Raw genomic sequence first — 6,930 nt, 5'->3', positions numbered from 1 at the left:
AGGTCATAATGAGAATCTTACGTAATTTCAAAGTTTAATTAGGAGGGTAATCTCGCGGTTGTCGGACTCCTAGCAATTTTACGCACGAATTATACCGAGGTCGTTCGTCCCGATCTATATAGTCGTGTACACGCACTGCTGAGGTCGTACGGCCCGATCTATGGATGCATCTCATATATAAAAATATTGTTGAGGCATTCGACTCGATCCTTATATATCACTAGAAAATAGACCTATTGCAACGGTTTTTTAACAACGTTTATATAAGCATTGCAATAGATAACCTATGGCAACGGTTATAATCGTCGCATAATTCTATCAGGGCTATTGAGATAGATAGTAGAATAAACCGTCATGTTAGAGCATAATCCTTGCCATAAACAGGTCTATTGCGATGATTTATTTAAACATGACAACATATATATCTATGGCGACAGTTATTTAATTAAAAAGACTATTGCGACAGTGTTGCTTTCCCTCCACATATTGCCGCTTCTGAATTTATTAACCCGCCAATTTTTTCAAGGAAAAGAACTAAGTGACGGAGAGGAAAAAAAAAAGAAAAAACTAAAATTAAAGTCCAAACATGGATTCAAAGTACCAAAAGCCCTAATCAAGATAGTTGAGCCACCAACAAAGATCCGAGAAATTCCAACGAGTTCTTCTCTCTTTCTCTCCCCCTTCCCCTAGCCCCTTTGTACTTTTCTCTACAGCAATTTTTTCATTATTTTGTTGCTCTCTCAGTCTTTGCCACTAAGAATCTTGAGGTAATAATCATACTCACTTCAAATAAAAAAGGTTAGTACTTTATTATATGAAAATCCTTGATAATTTGTTTTTTATTTTATTGATCGGAAAATGTATGCGATGAGTTTGCCTTTCTATTTATTGCAAAATTGTAATATTTGGGTTTGCTTTGAATAAAGTTTCAGTTCAAGGGTTATTAGATTTTTAGGTGGTTTTTTTTTTTTTGATTTTGGGTTTAGGTAACGAGATATATTAGGATGAAACTGAATGTTCATTGGTGAATGGATTTTATTTTGCTAGTTATCTAACAGGCCATACGCACTTTATTGAATTCATTCTTGTAAGTCTTCTCTTGCTTTACACTATGTAAATTTTATTTTTTATTCTTATTTATTTATTTATTTATTTATTTTGCAAGTGAGAGGAAAATTGAAATAAACCATAGAATAACTGTTTTATTTGTCATTGCAATTATATATTTAATTCAACACTTCCCTAGTTTCTTAGATCAGTTGGAGTATAACGCGCAGTGTCATATTAGCTTTTCTTCTGTGCTTATAAAGTACTTGTTGGGTCTTTATCTAAGGGAGGAAAAATGAAGATATTAGATATTAGAGAATTTCTGTTTGCTTTCAAACAATATGAGAAAAGTAAGTTATCAAAAGAAGAGGAGAAAATGAAGTCCTACAAATACCAGTGATTAGGGAGTTGCTTGAGAAAAGTGTAATATGTGACATAAAGGGTGGGTAATTAGTATTAATTTGAATGGTATGATTGAATAGATGCTTTAAAGTGAAATATTCTTTATTGTGTAATAGGAATTGAAGAGAATTCTCTTGGCCTCAATTTATGGTAACTCTTCAATAATACAAGAAAATTAACAAGTTTTATTGCTGACAGTTACATAAAATCCCAGCCAGCATTGAAAATATGGATAACTAACTCATAAATCTATATCTACCAAAATCTCATAAAATAATGATTTAGCTAGATGTATTAAGTAATCTATTTCTTTCGAATTAAATTAACGGGAAGATCTCCTCTTTACTTATTTGCTAGATTTGTTTGTTTCTTCTGTATTTTTTTATTCAATATGTGGGTTATTTTATTCTTTCACTGCTTTTTTGAAAGATTAAATAGTTTGGTGTTCTGTTGATTGAAAGTTTTATTTACAAAGTATATGATAGAACCTTTGTCATGACTCTTCATTTCAGAATATTCAGCAGATTATGCAAATAGAATAACATATGTTATTTTCACCAATAAAGTGGTTTCAAAAGTTTAAACAGTAGTTCATGAGTAAGTAAACTATATTAAATTGCTGAGCCTTAGCTCAGCTGATAACTGATGGACAAACATTCGTGTCCTCTCTTATAAGGCAGTCTCTTTATTTGCATTTTTGTTGCTTTCTGTCAAATGTGTATGTTTTTTTCTAAGTCATAAAAGAGGATAACAACTGAAGACAGATAGATTTTGGTAATTAAACCTTATTCGTTGTAAGGGCATCACTCTTTTTCTTTTTTTGATAAGGAAAAGTTTATCATTTTAATGTTAGTTCATTGAACTAGTCATTGGATTGAAGATAAAGAATATTCCTTATGCGGGTTTTAGGGCTCTTAAGTTTCAGGAGAAACGGCTTGTATAGTTGCTTGGCTATTGCTATATTCTGCACTGCTTACATTTGTCCATGCAAAATTGCTAGATATTTTTGATAATTAAGGTAAAGTTATTATGAAACCAGCATAGTAGTTTGCTGGTGGTGTGAAAATTACAATAAAATTTAGTATGTACTGACTGTATAAAGAGCGAATGAAGTCGAGCATGACCTTTACATCTTGCTTGTCATGTATAATTGCCATATTGCTCCGAAAAGACAACCGTGAAATGCATACAAACATAAACTAATTACATTTTCCATTGAAAGTGCAACTTTGTAACGACTCGGCCGGTCGTTTTGAGAATTAACGCCCCGATCCTCTATTAACTACTTTTCCCGTGTTTATTTTTGCTATTTTGATTTGCAGGGAAGATTCATTTTGAGTTTCGGAGTGTTTTGGGACATTTAGTCCCTAAATGAGAGCTTAAGTTTTATAATTTGGACTGTAGTTGGAACGATATGAAGATGATGTCGGAATGGAATTTCATCGATTCCGCTAGCTCCGTTGGGTGATTTCGGGCTTAGGGGCATGTTCGGATTGTGTTTTGGAGGTCCGTAACTTATTTAGACTTGAAATGCCGAAAGTTGAATTTTTGAAGTTTCCGGATCGATAGTGAGATTTTGATATCGGGGTCAGAATCCGATTCCGAAAGTTGAAATAGTTCCGTAGTGTTGAATGTGACCTGCGTGCAAAGTTTGAGGTCAATCGGGCATGGTTTGGTTGGTTTCGGCATCGGTTGTAAAATTCTTGGGATTTCAAGTTCATTAGACTTGGATTGGAGGGTAATTCATGGTTTTAGCGTTGTTTGATGTGATTTGAGGGTTCAGCTAAGTCCGTATGATGTTTTAGGATTGGTTGACATATTTGGTTGAGGTCCCAAGGGCCTCGGGTGAGTTTCGGGTGCTTAACGGAATTGGATTTTGACTTAGGCAATTTTCTGAACTTGCTGAACCTGTTGGTTTCGCACCTGCGGAGCTTGGACTGCAGGTGTGGCACCGCAGAAGCGATTTGGCAACCGTAGATGCAGACTATAGCATAAGGGTAGTTGGTCGCAAATGCGGCTCAAGGACCGCAGAAGCGAAACCGTCTCTGCGAGGTAAGGAGTAGGTGCGGAATCTGGTCATTTAATGAAATTCCGCAGGTGCGGACTATGAACCGCAGGAGTGTGACCGTAGGTGCAGTGGACCCCCTCGCAGAAGCGGAAATCACTGGGCAAAAAAGCGTAAAATGGGGGGTTTGAATTCATAGCTTCTAAAAATGATTTTTGAGCTCGAGAGAAGGCAATTTCTTAAGAGAATTTGAAGGAGAACTATTGGGTAATGAATTCTAACTCTAATTTGGTTCTAATACATTAATCTATTGTTAATTTTCTCATCTAATTAACTGAGTAACACTAGTACATGAAGCCTCCTGTTTAGCTTAGGAAAGCATGCTTATGTGACTTAGTTGTCTTACATGCTTTAACTACTGACTTGGATTTTGTGTTGCATGTTTAGAGTAGAAATTTTCTATTTTCCTTATACGAACTTGAATAAAACTGTAGGATTCTTTCTTGAGACTGTTGTGTATTTACTTTAGGACTACGGAATGGTATTCCGGGGGATCCACTTCATGTTTACTTTGGGACTACAGATCGGTATTCCGGGAGATCCCTCTGCACATTTATAATTGGGACTACGGGACGATATCCCGAGAGATTCCCCCTGTACTGGATATATATTTTGAGACTACAGATCGGTATTCCGGGAGATTCCCCTACATATTTACAATTTGGGCTACGAAACAATATCCGGGAGATCCTCTGCACATTTACGTTTGGGACTACGGGATGTTATCCTGGGAGATCCCCTATTACTATCTCTATGTATTGAGTTATTTTTTTGTTATTTCATCTTTATTGATTATTAGAATTTAATTATATTGTCTCATTTCACATTATTTTACCTTGTTATATATATATATATATATATATATATATATAACTAGTAGGGCCCTGACCTGATCTCGTCACTACTCGACCGAGGTTAGGGTTGGCACTTGCTCGGTATCGATGTGGTGTACTCATGCCCTTTCCTGCACTTGTTTTTTGTGTGCAGATCCACGATCTTCCGCTCAGCCATACTATCTGTGAGGCGAAGCGATTCAGAGACTTCAAGGTATATTTGCTGCATCCGCAGACCTAGAAACCCCTCTCTATTCTCCCTTTAGTTATAGGCTTTTCCCTGTATTTCCTTTATTATTAGACTTCTGGAGTTAGAAACCTTATGTATTTTTCTTAGCTTGTGATTCATGAGATTCCGGATCTTGCGAGTGTTATTATTGGTCGAGAGTGTTATTATTGTATATACTGAGCGGCATCTTAAACATTTTATCTATATATATACCTGTAAGATGGTTACTTTGTACTTTTAAATTTCTTTTTTTTTCTGCAAATTGTTTATCCAAGCATAGATGCACCTTCACTTAAATAAATACCACATTTTTATGAGGTTGGAAATGCATCTTTTGCATTAACCTTACATGTATTCCTATATTAAACTTGTTGATAGTTCTATTGAACATAGTTCTTTATTAAAATTTACAATTTGAATCTTGATTTAAGTGTTTTGCTCGTACCATGTAGGATACCCAATGGATAATGGAGATGAAAGTTGGATGGGTCTCCGAAGATCCAGCGATGACTATATTCGTGGAGTGAATGATTTTCTTGATAAAGCGTTTGAAGGAGCTTCCCAAAGAAATAAAATACTATGCCCATGTAAAAAATGCTTTAATTGTTATTGAAATTATAGAAATGTGGTGGAGGATCACTTAGTTGTTTATGGGTTTACTCATGGTTACACCAAATGGATTTTTCATGGGGAAGAATTTTCCTCGAGAAATATTCCACATCCAACCAATGATGATGATGGTTCCAATATGCATGCCGATATTGATGGTCCGCTTCATGATAGTTTTAGAAATGTTGAAGGTGACTTGAGCCATGAAGGAGTGAGAGAGGGACCATCTGAAGATGGAAATAGATTTTTTAAATTACTGTAGGAAAGAAAACAAGAATTATATCAAGGGTGTGAAAATTTGTCTAAACTGGATTTCACCATTCAGTTGTTCTTGTTTAAATACATTCATGGGTTGAGTAATGTGGCATTTTTTGACTTGTTAGACTTGTTAAAAGAGGCCTTTCCATTTGCTAAGTAACCTGAGTCTTTTCACAAAGCAAAAAATATGATAAAAGATTTGGGTCTTCATTATGAGAAAATGCATGCATGCCCTAACGATTGCATGTTATTTTGGAATGAGAATAAGAAGGCAGATAATTGCTCTGTGTGTGGATCTTCTAGATAAAAGAATGTTCATGATGGCTTGACTAATAGAAACACCAAAGTTGCTGTAAAGGTTTTAAGGTACTTTCCTTTAAAGCCTAGGCTTCAGAGAATATTCATGTGTTCTGAAACAACTGTAGCTATAAGATGGCATGATACTAAACGGCCCAAATATGGAAACATAAGACATCCTGCTGATGGGGAAATTTAAAAGGATTTTGACTTGTTGTACCCAAACTTCTCTAGAGATCCTCATAATTTTAGATTGGGTCTTCCAAGAAATGGTTTTAACTCATTTCGAACCATGAGCATTTTCCATAGTACATGGCTGTCATATAGATGAACTATACTTTTTCACCATCGATTTGCATGAAGCTGGAGTACATAATGTTGTCAATGATCATTCCAGGTCTGTCATCTTTAGGAAAGGATATAGATGTGTACCTACAACCACTAATTGATAAATTGAAGAAACTGTGGAAAATGTGAGTAGAAACATATGATGCTGAAACTAACCAAATATTTCTAATGTGTGCAGCCTTATTGTAGACAGTTAGTGATTTTCCAGCATTATCAAGTGATTTATGATACTTGCTCTCAGTATCTCAAACATAGTCGTAAGATATGTTACTTGTGGCATCGGGCATTTTTACCACCTGATCATTTATATCGAAAAGATAAGAAATCATTTAATAGTAAAGAGGAGCATAGAGCCATGCCTATTCCTTTGTCGGGGGTAGAAGTGTTCGAAAAACTACGTGAATTCAATAATGTCTATGGAAAGGGCAAAAAGAAAAGGCCTCGGCATAATGACGGTCAGTGGAAGAAAAGATTCATCTTTTTTTGAATTGCCATATTGGGCACATAATAAACTGAGGCACAATCTTGACATGATACATATAGAGAAGAACATATGTGATAGTTTACTTGGATATACTTGGAAAGTCCAAGAATCATGTAAATTCTCGCTATGACTTGCAAGAAATGGGGATACGCAAGGAGCTTAACCATTAGAAGATGATAAAAATGGAAAAGTTCATCTGGCTAAAACTTGTTACTCCATGAAATCGAAAGAAAAAAAATTATTTTACACCGTCTTAAAAAAGCCAAATTACCAAAATGGTATACCTCGAATATATCACATAGTGTGCAAGTGGATGAGATGAAAATATCACGATACAAGAGCCATGATGCTCATTTTA

General features: G+C 35.3%; 1 long non-coding RNA gene across 1 annotated transcript; it reads left to right on the top strand.

Moving 5' to 3' along the window:
- Positions 1-600: 600 nt before the first annotated feature.
- Positions 601-5,461, top strand: LOC104224613 (uncharacterized). The gene is made up of 3 exons (XR_710390.2): positions 601-798; positions 4,502-4,561; positions 5,029-5,461. It is a non-coding gene; the product is annotated as an uncharacterized lncRNA (long non-coding RNA).
- Positions 5,462-6,930: the final 1,469 nt, after the last annotated feature.

The sequence above is a fragment of the Nicotiana sylvestris genome, chromosome 2 (assembly GCF_000393655.2).
Source record: "Nicotiana sylvestris chromosome 2, ASM39365v2, whole genome shotgun sequence".
Taxonomy (NCBI): Eukaryota; Viridiplantae; Streptophyta; class Magnoliopsida; order Solanales; family Solanaceae; genus Nicotiana; species Nicotiana sylvestris.
Note: the sequence above shows the minus strand (reverse complement) of the source record. Positions and strands in the feature narration are given on the sequence as shown.